Consider the following 16,253-nt stretch of genomic DNA (forward strand, 5'->3'; position numbering starts at 1 on the left):
AGCAGGCTGATGAACTCTAGTTTGCTGGCTTTTTGTTTTCCTCCCTACTATTCTCCAACCCTCATCTGAATTCTTAGAGGTATGAACCTGTGGAGTAATAATAGATTGACCATGAACAGAAACCCCAACATCAACAGCAGCAAAAGGAGCAGGGACATGGGTAGGCTTAGGAGCCCAAACTTGCTTTTGCTTAGGAGGAACAGGAGCCGGTTGCTTAGAAGCCTGCTTGGGCAAAGGAGGCTTAACAGAGCAATCATGACCAATCTTGTTACACTTAGAGCAAAAAGAAGGAGCCCACTCATACACCACCTTGATCTCCAATAATTCCTTCGAAGGACTCTCAACCCACACAGAGGTTGGCATAGGCTTTGTAACATCAATCTCAATTAGAACCCTAGCAAAAGACACTCTAAGCTGTCTAGTAGTACACTCATCAGCACAAATTGGCACTCCAAGCAAACTACCAAGGCGGCTAAGAGTGTGAGATCCCCAACAATTAAGTGGAAGATTAGGGAATTTAACCCAAAGAGGAATAGTTCTAAGTATTTCAGCATGAAAATCAAAATTAGGGCACCAAGGCTTCACTATTGCAGGCTTTCCAAAGAACATATGAGGACCAGAACAAAGAATAGTATCTCTATCAACACTAGAACACATATTGATAATAAAGTACCCATCATCATGCCAATACACATCTGGTTTTTGCATATCATTCCATTGTTGAGCAAAGAAACGAAGAACAGCAACAATAGTAGGATAAAAGCCAACCACATAAAAAACAAGAGCATTAGCCCATTTTCGATTACCTTCCTCAAGCTCGGCTGCTTGTAGCTCAGCAATTAGCTTACCATCTTGCACTTTCGGAGCAACAAAGGATAGTGAAGCTCCTTTCGCAGCCAATTTCCCAGCAAAAGGTGAAGCACGAGTCCCATTCTGTTCCAGAACAGGGGAAGCAGCTCGGTTTTCAGCAAAATCACGCGAGCTCAGCTCCAAGTCAGAAAGAGGGGCAGCTCGTTCTTCATTAATATCATGCGCAATATGCTCCAGAGAGATTGAGGAAGGAAATACAGAGTGTCCTGTTGCACCACCGAGCCCAGATCCACCAACATCCAATGGAACAGTAACCTTAGAAACCCTAGGTACTGTTCCATTGGACTGATTCGATTTGGCAGCAGTTTTAACACCAAAAGTAGCTTCACCATCCAAAGACACGCTGGACATAGCACCACCATCTGACTGAACTACCGCCGGCGCCGGAGTAAGCATTTCATCCCCCTCTTGAATCGGGCTAGGAACAAAAGGGGTATTTGTAATCCCCAAATTCTTCAAAACCGAACCAACAACTTCAGATTGTTTAGCTTTAGATTTATTAGACTTAGATTGTTATTTATATTTAAAGTTAATTTATTTCAGCTTTTATTTAAATTCCATCAATAATGTATATTTTATTAATGAAATTTTAGCTTTCAATTAAATTATTTACTTTAAATTTATTTTATTAAAGCAATGAAAAAAAAAATAATAATTCTCCAAAAATTCTTCGAGTACGGAAGTCGAAAATTTTCCGAAAAACATCGAAATTTGCCCAGATTTTACTCCTAAATTGGCGCCTGCCATTGAAGTCTGGCGCCAGGCACCAATTCCATCGGCTGGCGCTGATGACTTCTGGCTGGCGACAGGCTCTGTTCTGCGACGCCAATAATTCGCCAATTTTCTGTAGACTCTTTAATTAATTCTGGAACGCGAAGATGTCGAAAAATAAAGTGGCTGCACCCGTAAAGGGTTGCCTACGTATCCTTTCTTAAGGAATCAGGCCGAACGTAGCTCTCTTGAGTATCCTAAGTAATTATGGGTAGTATTTCTTAAGTTGGTCAAGATTGGTCATGTATGAGAATTCATTGCCGTCCATGTCAGTTAGTTTTGCTGCACCTCCTGACAAGATTGTTTTGACAATGTAGGGGCCAGACCAGTTAGGTCTAAATTTTCCCCTTGGGTCTAAAACATTTTTCCTTAGTGCTTTTAATACCAAATCTCCTACTTTGATATTTCTTGTCTTGACCTTCTTATTAAAATGCCTAGCCATACGAGTTTGGTAACACTGAGTGTGATGTAGAGCTTCTAGTCGTTTTTCATCGAGTAGAATCAATTCTTCATATCTTGCCCTAGTCCATTCAACTTCATCGAGTTTACTCTCTAACGCGATGCGTAGCGATGGTATTTCTAGTTCGACAGGTTGTACGGCATCCATTCCATATACCAAGGAAAATGGCGTATTTCCCGTTGATGTACGGATTGACGTGCGATAACCCCACAATGCGAAGTGAAGCTTGTCAGGCCAATCCTTATAATTTTCTGTCATTTTCTCGATGATAGTCTTTAGATTTTTATTAGCTGCCTCGACTGCTCCGTTTGCTTGAGGTCTATAAGGGGAAGAATGATGATGTTGAATACCGTATTTTTGTAGCAATTCTTCACATTCGGCTTGAAAGTGAGTTCCATTGTCACTTATCATTTCATGTGGGACTCCATATCGACAAATAATATTTCTTTCGATAAAGAGTGCTACATGTTTTGCAGTGAGTTTAGCGTATGATTGCGCTTCGACCCACTTTATAAAGTAATCGATTGCTACTAGGATAAATTTGTGGCCTCCTGTTCCTGGGGGAGTGATTTTGCCAATTATATCAATTCCCCATGTAGAGAATGGCCATGGAGATGTGTAGGTGTAGAGCAAAGATGGAGGGACATGTTGTAAATTGGCATAAATTTGACACTTAGGGCATCTTTTTACGTATTGATGGCAATCCCTATTCATTGTAGTCCAATAATATCCTTCTCGCATTATTTTCTGGACTAACATCTTGCCATTTATATGAGTGCCACAGATTCCTGCGTGAACTATTCTCATTACTCTTTGTGCATCCACCTTTCCTACACATAGGAGAGCTCGACCTTTAGGTACCCTTTTATGTAGCTCGTTGTCTATGAGTACATATTGAGAAGCCAAAAGTCTTAACGCTCGCTTTGCTCTTTTGTCAGCGTGAGGAGGGTATTCTCCATTGGTGACATAATTGAGTATATCTGTGTACCACGATTCTTGTTCTTCTTCTTCTTCTTATTGGACTAAGTCGTCGTCTTCTATAGCCTGGATGTATGCTGGTTTGTGCCTTTTTTCGTTAGTTAGAGGCATTTGCTCGATCTCCGTGGGAATCCTAACCATTGAGGCTAATCTTGCCAAGGCATCAGCAAATTGGTTTTCTTCTCTAGGTAGATATGTGTATTCTACCTTCTCTAACTAATCGGTAAGAGTTTCCAGATAGGTTTGGTAAGGGGCTAGGCTTTCGCTCCTTACTTTCCACCTTTTAGATATTTGATTGATGATCAAAGAAGAGTCTCCGAATATCCTTAACTTCTTTACTCCCAATGCCAAAGCTGTTTTAAGGCCTACCACGCATGCTTCATATTCAGCAGCATTGTTAGTAACGTCAAAATCAAGCTTTATTGAGATTGGAACGTGCTCTTCTTTGGGTGATACTAGTAGCACTCAGACGCCACATCCCTTTTGGTTTGAGGCTCCGTCGAAATACAAGGTCCAAGTATCATCTTCAGTGACCATTAGGTATTCATCTGGAAATTCATTGTCCTGTATTGGCGTCGAGTCTTCTATTGGAAAGTCTGCTAGAAAATCTGACATCACGGATCCTTTGATAGCTTTTTGTGGCATAAACCGTACATCGAACTGGGGTAGATTGACTATCCATCTTGATATGCATCCATTGAGTGTAGATTTCTCGAACATATACTTGAGTGGATCTAATCGGGAGACTACGAAAACGATGTGCACCAACATGTAATGTCTTAACTTAGTTGTGGCCCACACTAAGTTGAGGCACAATTTCTCGAGCGGTGTATAGCGTGTTTCATATTCGAGCATCTTTTTACTTAGGTAATAGATTGTGTTCTCTTTGCCTTCTACTTCTTGTGCTAGCATGGCTCCCATTGTCTCTTTGGTAACCGTCAAATATAACCTAAGAGGTATTTCGGGAAGTGCTGGTGCTAATAGGGGAGGATTTGTGAGATAGGCTTTGATCTTTTCAAATGGCTTTTTGACACTCAACATCCCATATTACTGGTACATTCTTCTTGAGCTTCTTGAAGATTGGTTCACATATTGTTGTCAGTTTTGATATGAACCTACTTATGTATTGCAACCGGCCGATAAATCCTCGAATCTGCTTCTCAGTCTTGGGCGGTGGCATTGACATGATTGCTTTAATCTTGGTTGGATCTACTTCTATTCCTCTAGAGCTTATGACGTATCCCAAGAGCTTGCTTGAAGTGACTCCAAAAGAACATTTTGATGGATTCAACCTCATGTTATATTTTCTTATCCTTTCGAAAAATTTCCTTAAGGCTACTTGATGGCCTGGTCGGACTTTTGATTTCACAATCATGTCGTCGACATATACCTCAACTTCTTTATGCATCATGTCATGGAGTAAGGCAGATGCTGCACGTTGGTAAGTAGCACCCGCATTTTTCAACCTTAATGGCATTACCGTGTAGCAGTAAGTGCCCCATGGTGTTATAAAGGTTGTCTTCTCCATGTCTTCTTCTGCCATGAGAATCTAGTTGTACCCTGCGTATCCATCCATGAATGAGAAAAGCGCGTGATTTGCCGTGTTGTCTACCAGAATATCGATGTGTGGCAAAGGGAAGTCGTCCTTTGGACTTGCCTTATTTAGATCTCGATAGTCGACACACATCCTTACCCTTCCGTCTTTCTTTGGAACTGGGACGACGTTGGCGACCCACTCGGGGTATTTGGATACCTTGATGAAACCTGCAGTTATTTGTTTTTGAACTTCTTCTTTTATTTTAAGTGCTACGTCGGGTTTCATTCGACGCAACTTTTGTTTTACAGGTTTCATTCCTAGAATTAGTGGTATAGTGTGTTGAGCTATTTCTCTATTAATGCCTGGCATATCTTCATATGACCAAGCAAATACATCGATAAATTCTTTAAGTAAGTTAATTAAATCGGTTCTTTCTTGTTTATTCAATGTTAGTCTGATTTTAACTTCTCTTTTATGAGTTGAATCATTCGAGATGTCAACTGTTTCAGTTTCTTCAATTACCGGTGTTTTCTTTTCGAGTGTTTCCATTGCTTTAATAATTTCTTTGTCTTTTTCATCATTAGCTAAGCAATGCTTGTCATCTTGGGTTAAAGAAGAACACAAGAGGTAAGGAGAATGAGAAATATTATTATACTCTGAGATCATTACATCAAAGAGTGATATGTCCTCAGGGACTGGATCACTAACTATCCTAGGAGAATAAATATGAGGGGGGATGTGTTACTACTAAAGACTTAGAAGACTCTAAAGGGGAAGACTCTGACTCAGACTCTGACTTAGACGACTCTTCAAACATCGGTCCTTGTCCCGTCGTGATTGATATCTTCCTTCCACTTAGAGTAGTCATTTTGATAGTCTTGCGCCACCCTTATAGTGATCCTTCTGCTGGAGTAATTAGCTTCGAGGGGTCGAAGCTTTCACTTTGTAGGATTGTTTGAATGAGCGAGGAGTTATCTTCTTTATAAGTTGGCTCATTCTTTTCTCGCCCAAACAGTAATCCCATGACGTTAAAGTCAAAGCATGGAGGTGCTTTCTCCTTGTAGACGGGAGTTGGGATTTCATCAGTGAAGTAGCAATCCAAGAAAATCTCGAATCCCGGTTGTCTTATGCCATTTACAAAAAATGGCTCGGGAAATTCATGGCATGGATAGTCCTCTCCTTCTTTTATGAACTGACCATTAAGCGTAAGAGGGTACTGATCCATTGGAATTGCTTTCTTTTGAATGCGAGCGTCCCTACGTGCTTTCAACTTGTCCTGGGCTCGCTTGAGATCTTTCCGAGTCGGTTCGAAACCAAGTCCGAAAGTATCTAGCTTAGGGAGGCCAGGTGACTCCAACGATTTTGCTATCCCTTTCTTCTTTACTAGGGTCATCCCAGGGAAGTGTCCTTGTTTCTTCAGCATGGCGTTGACGGTCATGTTGGAATGGGGGTCATGGAAAAGAGATGTCCTTTCATCCTCCTGGATTAAGGAGACTTCTTCGTTAAAGCCCCATAGGTCTTCATCATCTTCGTCGTGCTCCACATTAATGATTGGATTTTCTATGGATTTGATTCTCATAGGCGAAGCATCGATAGTGATTGGAATTCCTCCAACTATGGCTTTTACTTGTTGGTGGAGAGATGAAGGGACGGCCTTTAGATCATGAAGCCAAGGGCGTCCCAACAACAAGTTGAATGAGGCTTTGATGTCCACTACTTGAAAAGTAGTAGCATGTTCTATTGCTCCTGCCGTTACATTTAGGGTTATTTTGCCAAGAGCTTGACGACGAGTATTATCGTAGGCTCTTATTCCTTGTGTGGACGGAGTTAAATCTTCGTCCCTTATGCCGAGCATCCTCGCAGTTCTAAGTGGACAGACATTGATAGCCGATCCATTGTCTACAAGAGTCATGGGAACATTCATCCTTTTGCAGACTACCGTGAGGTTTAATGCCTTGTAATGTTTGTGACCTTCTGGGGGTAAATCTTTGTCAGAAAAGGTGATCAAATTAATCGGACTAGGAAGGTCACTTGTGAGGAAGTTGGCTAGTCCCTTAGGTGTAGTGTCAGAATCTATCCCGATTTTATCCAAGGCATTCATTACAGCCAACCTATGTTCTCGAGATGTTGCCAGAAGTTTCCACACATTCATCTCAACTTTTGTCTTCTTAAACTTTTTAACAATGTCATTTCCTTCGATGATAGTTATGGGAACTTGATGTATGGTGGGCATAGGTTGTGTTGAAACGGGAGTTGCATTCTCCCGGATCTTGTGAGGACATCTATTGATGAATCTTCTTCAGCCCAAATGTCATCTGTGGTGTATGATACAGAAGGTGAAGGTCCTACTATGTCCTTTAGATAGACATCTTCTTCATCACTGTCCCAAACTCCATTAATGGTTATATCCTCTTCTTGTTGAACTTGGACTAGTTTATTTTCATCAATCATTTTCTGTACTAAATCCTTGAACTTGAAACAGTTTTCTATAGTGTGACCCCCTGATTGATGATACTGACAGTAATATCTATCTGTCCTTTTTAGTGACTCGAATGGTCTCGGTTCGAGAGGTTTGAACTCGAACTTGAAACCGACCTCTTCTCGACTGGGGGGTCCCCAAATGGTCCAATGGGAGTTATAAGACCTTTTGCATTTAATCGATCAAACGCGGTGTCATAACTCATGCCAATAGGAGTGAAGTTCCTCCTAAATGGTTTCTTCTATCCTTGATTGTTCATGGCAAGAACTTCTCCTAAATTAAAGGTGCTAACATTATTTGAGTGGGCGGTTTTGGAAGAAGAAGGATTGTCGTTCTTCTTTCCTTTCCAGCCACTATTGGAGTTATTGTTGGCAGCTTTTGACTTAGCCAAGTCATCTTCAATATTGATCCCAATGTCATAAACAGCCTTAAAGGTATGGAGATTATTTTGATATTTAAGATTCTTGGAATATTTTTCTTGGAGATTCTTGATAAATAGTCTCACAGACTCTTTTTCGCTTGGCACCTCAATCATCTTAGCTGAGGTTTCTCTCCACTTGTTAAAGAAAGAGGTGAAGCCTTCATTCTCTTTCTGTTTGAGGATTTCAAGTTCTCTATGGTCAGTCTCGACTTGAATGTTGCACTTGTACCTATCAACGAAAGCGTTTGCTAAAGACTCCCAGGTAGAGGTCTTTTCTTTCTCGAGAGAAAAGAACCATTGTTGGCAAACGGTCTCGAGAGATAGTGAGAACAGAGAAGGGAAGACTTTCTTATCAATACCCTTGATACTCATTATTGTTTCAAATGCTCTTAAATGGAAGTAAGGGTTGTCAACTGCTCTTAATTTTGGGATGTCGTTGGCGTTGAACTTCTGCGGAAGAAGATCTTTGTCCACCGAGACCCCTTACGATGTAAGCTCTTGAAAATTGTAGTCGCTGGACAACTTGCTTAGGCTCTCTTGCATGAGGTCCATTTGTTGTTGCTTCACGGGATCGTCGATCCTAAGTGCGAGAAGCTTCAGTGTCTCAGTCATAGTAGCCAGTTGGTTCTTAAGATCATTGACTTCTTCTTGAGTTGCCATTATAACCCTTGCTTTCCTCTTGCGAGCTATAGGTTTGTCGAAAAGTTGGACTTGTACGAAGAGGTTATCTTTGATTAATCGTCCTTCCTTTCTTGACCACGCGATGTAAATTGAACCATTTTGCGTTTTAATTACTTGACTCGAATCAACTTGACTTTATGGTTTATTTTAAGGGAAAAAAGAAAAAAAGGTGCATATTTTAGGCAAAAATAATGTACATTTTTGGGGAACTAAGTATTATTATTTTTATATTGGAGGATTAATATCCGACTTACCCCCTAAAAAAATGACGGAAAAAACGCGCACACAAGACTCTCTTAATCAAGGTCAAAGTATGTGTATTGGTGTGTGCGTTGAGTGTAAGTGACATGTTTAGACTCTTGTGTAAGACCATGGGACTTAGTGCCTAAACTCGATCATCGATTCAATTAAATATTATTGACAGCAAAATTAACCGAATTAAACAGAAAACTGATTAATTAGACTCTAGGTGATGACTCGACAAATAATCCCAACTGTCGGCCAAGCGACAGAACTGGCGTCACAATATGGAGCTTGTCGCCAGACAACATAGCTGTCGTCAGGCGCTACACACCATAGTGTGGCGCTACAGCTCAGACCTTGGCGCCAATAGTGGAACTTTGGTCTGGGACTGTTTTCGGTGTTATTAGTCAACTGGGGTATGCCTAAAGTCGTACTAGGTCAATTTCGATTAAAATATTAGACTTTATTGACTCAAATTAATTAATTAGGCAAAGTTCTTTAAGTCATTAATTTATTTAATCTCAACACAAGTCAACAAACGGTTAAGAGAAGCATAGAATATATATGCACAACAAATGATGCACAATTAGTCAAGTAGGCACAATATGATGCAATGCGTTCGCAACCTAACCATGGCTCTAGTTCTCTAAAGTTCGGGATATGGTTTATTCAAAGAGGGTCCATGGTTAATTGTCCGGATGCACCGCGTAGAAGCCTAACCGTGAAGGGTTGGCGCCAGTGGATGGGACACCACGAGTTTTAGAAAAAAACTCGCTTCCATGGTTTGGTGAATTCAACATCTCGGATGTACCCTTTGTTGCACGGAGCGTTCAATCGGGTATATGGAGCATGAGTTCCCAGAGGGTTACGTCCATATGTAGAACACATATGGGTTTCTGAAAAAGTGAGAAAAAAATCAATCAGGAAGTAGGATCGAGCAAACAATACGAAAAATCGGTCGAAATTAGAACACATATTTCTGGCTCGATATTGGGGGAAATTGGCGCCTGCTAAAAGAGACTGGCGCCAGCTTTTAACTGTAGCGCCTGGCGCCAATGCTGGCGTCTGGCGCTACAACTAAAATGCTGGCGCCAATGCTCTGGCCCCTGACGCTACTTCTCACATGCCTCAGCAGCTTTCTGTGCTAGATAAAATTTCCCAGTTTCGCGCGGTGTTATTTTGGTCCTAGTTGTGAAAGATACTTCTCAAATTTCCTACGTGTAAAATCCTATGTTTTTAACTCATTACGGATGGTCTTTCCAATGAGATCTTTTTTATGCATATAACAATAATGTTTATCAAAATTACGCACATGAAACACTTAGAACTTTTCGAGTCTCATCCACTCATTCTAAATCATTGCCGAAACAAATTCAGGAATTAAAATAGAAATCCTCCCCAGCAAAGTCGCCAAAAACTGTAGGGAATAATTTCAAGCCTTTAAATCCCACTAGCTTGAACCCCACTATGATCATACACTAAAATACGGTGGCGTCCAAAGGGAAAGAAGATAGAGCAAAAGAGTCGCCAACAAGTTTTAGGAACTTGTAAACCGTTCATAGGATGAAGGTTACACCCCTTAACGATCCAAGAGATCGTCAACTCCATATGGTCTAGAACCAAATAAGGGTTCGGGGATGAAGGTTGAAATCCAACCTAAAAGAGATTGAACCTACCCTTATAATAGGCCTCTACTTTATTCTGATCGTATTCATGTGCGCTTTCTGACTAACATGCAATCAATAGAATAACCCTAAACCTGTTTAATCTACGTGGGTTGAATTTAATGCACAAACAAACTATTATTGGCGATCACTTGAATTATAATCACAATTAACCCTAAACAAGATTATTAATTATCTTATTAAGCGTGATTGCAAGTACCAATTCCCTTTAAACATGCATAAAAGGTGTGATCAAGCAATAAATAAGAACTATCAGGCAACATAATAATAATGAATATTGTGAATAAACATGAATAACAATAATCATCATCAAAATAATCATAAATTCATAATCATCATAAATTATAACAATTATAATAATTATCATGTTCATGTTAATATTAAAGCATAATAAACATAGCAAGATCCTAGGCATGATACTAACAAGATTAATAACAAACCCTAGCATGTCACTAAGCAATAAAAATCAAATCTTTAACCCTAACATGAATAAATATTAGGAAGAACATAGGAAGAATCGTAACAATCATATTTAATATTAAAATTACCCTAGACATGACACTAGGAATATCATAACAACAATGTAAACATGATTTCTACATCATAATATCAATAAATCAATAAAGTACTTACTTTGATGCCTCGTACCTCTTTCTAATAACAAAATACACACGTTAGTAACTTCAAGGAAAATAATAATCAAAACAATCAAATTAAATAATTGAAAGAGAGATTTGGGACCAAACCTTCAGAAATTAAAACCTTTCACGTCTAAGGCAAAGGCAACTTTGAATATGGCTAGGTGTTTCTAGATCTTGAGAATGTGGAATTTTATATATGAAAACAAAGTTTTGAAGGAGATGAATGAGAGAGAGAATGCTAAAGAATTAATGATTGTTGAATGAAAACTGATTGTTGATGAATCTTGATTGTAGGTCCCTGAAAACGGGGTTTTTAATACGATATTTATAGAGAAAATCAGCCAAAAAAGATAAATTAACAAAACAGAGTCTGACGCTCAGGAAACAGAGCTGGCGCCAACCCTGGCTAGCTGGCGCCAGGTACCAGCACTAGCGCCAGGCGTCATTGGCTAGCGCCAGGCGCCAGGCGTCAATGGCTAGCGCCAGGCCTGGTTCGAGGCGCCAAGGCCTGGGGTCAGACGCCAAGCTCGATTTTAACACGTTTTTGAAAATCCGATAAGTTTACCGTACTGGAGGATAAAATAATATAATTTCTTCGAAAATGCTATTTGATTTTGATTAAAACTCTGAAAAGTCAACAAAAGTCAATTTATCAATGCTAATTGAATTAGGAATGAAAAGAACCTTCTAGAAGAATCTAGAAAACTAAAATCATTCCTAATTGCATTAGGAATGATAAATCATATTAGGCCCTCCCCTAGATCATTGGGCCGCATATAAAGCTCAAACCGGGCCCAGTTTAGTAAATTGGCCATAACTTCCTCAATATTCATCGAAATTGGGCTTATAATATATCGTTGGAAAGGTCTTTGCAAGCCCCATCCAACTACACTACTATTGGACCCATAACATGGACCAACCAAACTGGATTGGATGTTTTCTTAAAATAAATTTTCAAAAACAGGGAGAAGAGAAAAGAAATAAAAATTTTCCGCAACACTAGACTTTCCACACTTTCACTTCATTCGATTATGATTCGACGCGAAAGGTACTCATCACTGGGTTTTTTTTTTGGGAGACACAAATGGGTGTCTACAGCAAGAGAAGGCAGTAGAGAGAAAAGTGCAGTAGCTCCACATATTTTACCACTTGCATTTTTTAATTCACAAAATGAGATACTATTCACCTGACATGCATAGATACAGGATGTCTATGTGGACTTTGCAAAAGTTGTATAAAAAGTCTTATTTACCCCTTGTACTCCATTATCCATTTCATAATGGAGTACAAACCTTCATCTAGAATTCCTCGATATCCCGTTTGGAGAAACATAAAAATAGACCTAGGCAAGGGCATGATTCTCAATGACTATATATAGGGGGATTCACCCTATTTTGGGGGCACGTTTATTTATTATATTCAATTAATTCTCTTACATCAGAGAAATCACCTGATCTCGGAATCTGAGAAAATCTACTTTTACTTTTCCGCACCTTTTACTATTCTTTGAACGGTTCCAACTTGATCGTCGGATGCGGAGCTCATATTAATCGGAGCCTCTGTTGTTTTGCAGGTACATGCGTCAAATTCCATATTTATAACATAACTCTCTCGAGCCTCCCGAGAGACACAAAAAACCCCGAAACAAAATATTATTGAATTATTTAGATGTGACAGAATAGTTGTAGATTTTTTAAGTAACTTAGTTCAAGTACTTTTCCTAGTTTTTAAAAATTAGAGATTATTTTTTCAAAATTCTTAATTACCTTGAGTAATGTGTAAGCTTTAATCATGAACAAAAAATCTTTTTAACAAATTATTACAACAAAAACACTATATACCTATTAGTAAAGCATTAGTGATAGACATACAATTACAAATTTTCTGTTGTGTGTCACGAGCATGCTGGGTGGGGCGTGGAGATAGCAGAGGCAGCAGCGTGCATATTTTCTTTGGTACTTGCTCGAAGGCTGGGTTTTGATAGAGTGCAGTTGGAGAGTAACTCGATTAATGTGGTGAAGGCTATCAACAATAAGGCAGTGGGTTTTGCTCCAGTTTTCCTGCTTTACGAAGATATTTCTAGACTTTCTTCCTGTTTTAGTTTTTGTTCTTTCTCTCGTGTCAAACGTGCGTGTAATATTCTAGCACATAATGTAGCAAGATGGGATGCTAGGGGTTGTGACAAATTTGTATCTCTTGGTCCTTTTCCTCGAAGTTTGTTAACTTTGGCGGAAATTGATTTATTATAATGAACTAGTGTGTAGCTCGGACGTTGCACCGTTTTACTACTTTTAAATATATATAATGACATAATGTTAGTAAAAAAAAAGACTTAATATTGTCTTAATTTTGTTGAATCTATTCGTTTTTATTAACTTTTCTCTATGCTATATAATTGTTTATGTGTTTACTTAAACATATAGTAATTTATGTGTGTATAAATGACATGAGTTACTATTGGCTAAGAAGGTAAGAATGTGATCTCATATACATAAGGTCACATGTGACGAATCTTGTGGGATGTTTTTCTCTCAATAGTGAAATGAAATCATTGCTACAATGCTAGTGGTGATGTGGCGTACGTGAATAGTGATGTGGCGCAATATTAGTGTAGATCTACGTGAAACATAAACGTTTTTAAGAACGCTTTTTAATATATAAATTACTGGATTAGACTTGTGCGATACATGATTTTAACAATATGTTACAGTTCAACAAATAATTTAAGCAAAATCTAATATGTTGATAAATTAATAAAGATTTGAAACCCCATTCATATAATCTGTATAAAATATACGGAGTAGGAGAAAAAGATAATGTTTATAAGAAAATGAAATAGTCCGATCTTTCTTTAATTTATGCAATGGAAATTGCATAATTAGTCAATACCATTTTCAATTTTTTTATTTATGTTGAAAAAAAAAATTAGGGAAATTCTCTTTGGTAGACCTCTAATAATAAACATTCTAACTGGTCAAATGCAAAACAAGTTATTATCCTTTGTGAACCATGCTTTAAAAAGTTTTATCAATGGTAACATTAAGCAAGGTAATTAGGCATTTCTTAACCATGGTTAACCATTCTAAGTAAAAAAAAGTTGTGATGCCTAATATACCCCCATTTTAAAATTAATTAAAAAAATAAAAAATAAAAACCACCACCCTGCCACCACCTTCCCCACCATTCCCTCCCCCCTCCCCCTCCTACACCAAAATCGACGTCGGCACCGGCGCCCAGCTCTACCTTCGCTGGTGCGTCGGCCTCCCCTGGTGACGCCCGCCTCCTCGCCCCCACCTCCTCTCTCTCTCTCCCCCCTTTTCGACCCTTCCTATTTTCCCCACCCAATGCCCACCGCCGATCACTCTAACCACCACAAAACCGGCGCCCTTCCCCGACGACCCCCCCTTTTCGCTGGCCAAAAACCCTAAAAAACCCCAAAACACCCGAAAATACCCAAACCCGTTTAGGGTTTTGAAACCAAACCCAGGAAATGGGTTTCGGTTTTCTGGTGGTTTTGGGTAGATTTCAAGGGTTTGTGGTAGTTTTGTCGGGGAAGGGGTTCGTCGGGGAGGGGTGTTGGTTTTCGTGGTGGTTTTGGGTGCGATAAGGGCCCGACGAATGGTGGTGGGGGAACTGGGAAAGAGAGGAGGTGGGGCGGGTGGTGATCGATGGGGGAAATAGGAAAGGGAAGAGGAACGGGGCCGAGGTGGGGCGTCGCCGGCCGGAGGTGGTAGAGGGCAGGCGTCGTCGACTGGAGGTGGGAAGGCAAGCCGGCTGGGGGTTAGCTGCCGGCAGTGGTGCTGGTGGCTAGGTGAGGGGTTTGGGGTTTTTTTTTCCTTTAAAAAAATCTAAGAAGGGGTTAACCATAGGGTCAAATTACCTTGCTTAATGTTGCCATTGATAAAACTTTTTAAAACATGGTTCACCACGGATAATAACTTTTTTTGCATTTGACGACTGAGAATATTTATTTTTAGAGGTCTACCAAAGAGAATTTCCCAAAAATTATAATGTCATTATTAGTTTTGGAGGAAAATCTTTTTATAAGAAATTGACATGTGGAAAGTAATGACATCAGTGGTAATTATTTTAGTTATAACTAGGTTAGAACCCGTGCGATGCACGGTTTATATAAATCCTATTTTTAATTTGTACATTTAAAATATAAATCGCTATTAAATAAGAATTACATATATTTTGTAATTTTAAAATTTTTTATTTTAATCAAAATTATGATATAGTATCTGTTCAACATTGTTTAATTCATAGTTCAATATAGGAGGTCATTTATTAGTGTGCTTTAGAAGCTTCCAATTTTTAAATTACATAAATATGATATCTTTCCACTTAAAAAAAATGACACCATCATTGTATTTAGGCGGGAAATTTTTTATTGAAAAACAACACGTGGGCAATGGTGATGCCAACAACTTCTGTTTTACTAATAGTTAATAGAAGATTATAGAAGATAGATTACGCAGGTTTGACCTAAAAAAAAAATTACAAATTTGCAAGGGAAATTCTACATCATACCCATGAGGTATTGACTATTCCACGTTGTACCCCTCCCTTTGAAAAGTTCCACGCTGTAACCTGAAGGTCCCAAAAGTGATTAAGCTGTACCGCTGCCGTTATCCCTCCGTTACATGTTGTCGTTAGTGGAGCCCACTTTACACCTATTTTTTTCAATTTTCGTCTTAAAAATATCCCATTAAAGGTTTTGGGGGTCATTTTAGCTCTTAAGGGTCCAAATTGAGCTCGGAGTTTGCAAAAAAGCAACGTAAAAGCCCCATTTTATGAATTCTAAATTTAACTATGAGAATTCAAATTCACAAAACGAGGCGTTTACATTTTTTTTTTTTTGCAAAATCCAAGCTCAATTTGGATCCTTTAGGGCTAAAATGACCCCTAAAACCTTTAATGGGACATTTTTAGCATGAAAATCGAGAAAAAAATTAAATAGGTGTAAAGTGGTCCCCACTAATGGCAACATGGAACGGAAGGATAACGGCAGAGGTACAACTTAATCACTTTTGGAACCTTGAAGTTACAGCGTGGAACTTTTCAAAGGGAGGGGCACAACGTGAAATAGTCAATACCTCAGAGGTATTATGTAGAATTTCCCAATTTGCAATTACTCTTCTCAAAGGGCTAAACCATATAGCATGCATTAGACCTCCTCGTAAAAAAAAGAAGGGAAATTTTCTTTGATAAACTTCAATTTTATAAAATTCTAAGTGGTAAACAAAGTTTTTTAAAATTATCTTTGGTACTCCTAAACTTTTTATAATTATTTCTTATGACATTAATTATTATATTTTATTAAAAATTTAACTATAGTTAGTTTTTTTTTTTGTTTTTTTTTATCAATAATATTTAACTATACTTAGGTTTTTAATTATTTTTATAATAATTTAATAATTATACTTAAATTTTTTTAAAAAATAAAAAATCAACCACCCCTTCCCCCCACCCACTGCCAGCTCC

The sequence above is a fragment of the Chenopodium quinoa genome, unplaced genomic scaffold (assembly GCF_001683475.1).
Source record: "Chenopodium quinoa cultivar QQ74 unplaced genomic scaffold, ASM168347v1, whole genome shotgun sequence".
Taxonomy (NCBI): Eukaryota; Viridiplantae; Streptophyta; class Magnoliopsida; order Caryophyllales; family Amaranthaceae; genus Chenopodium; species Chenopodium quinoa.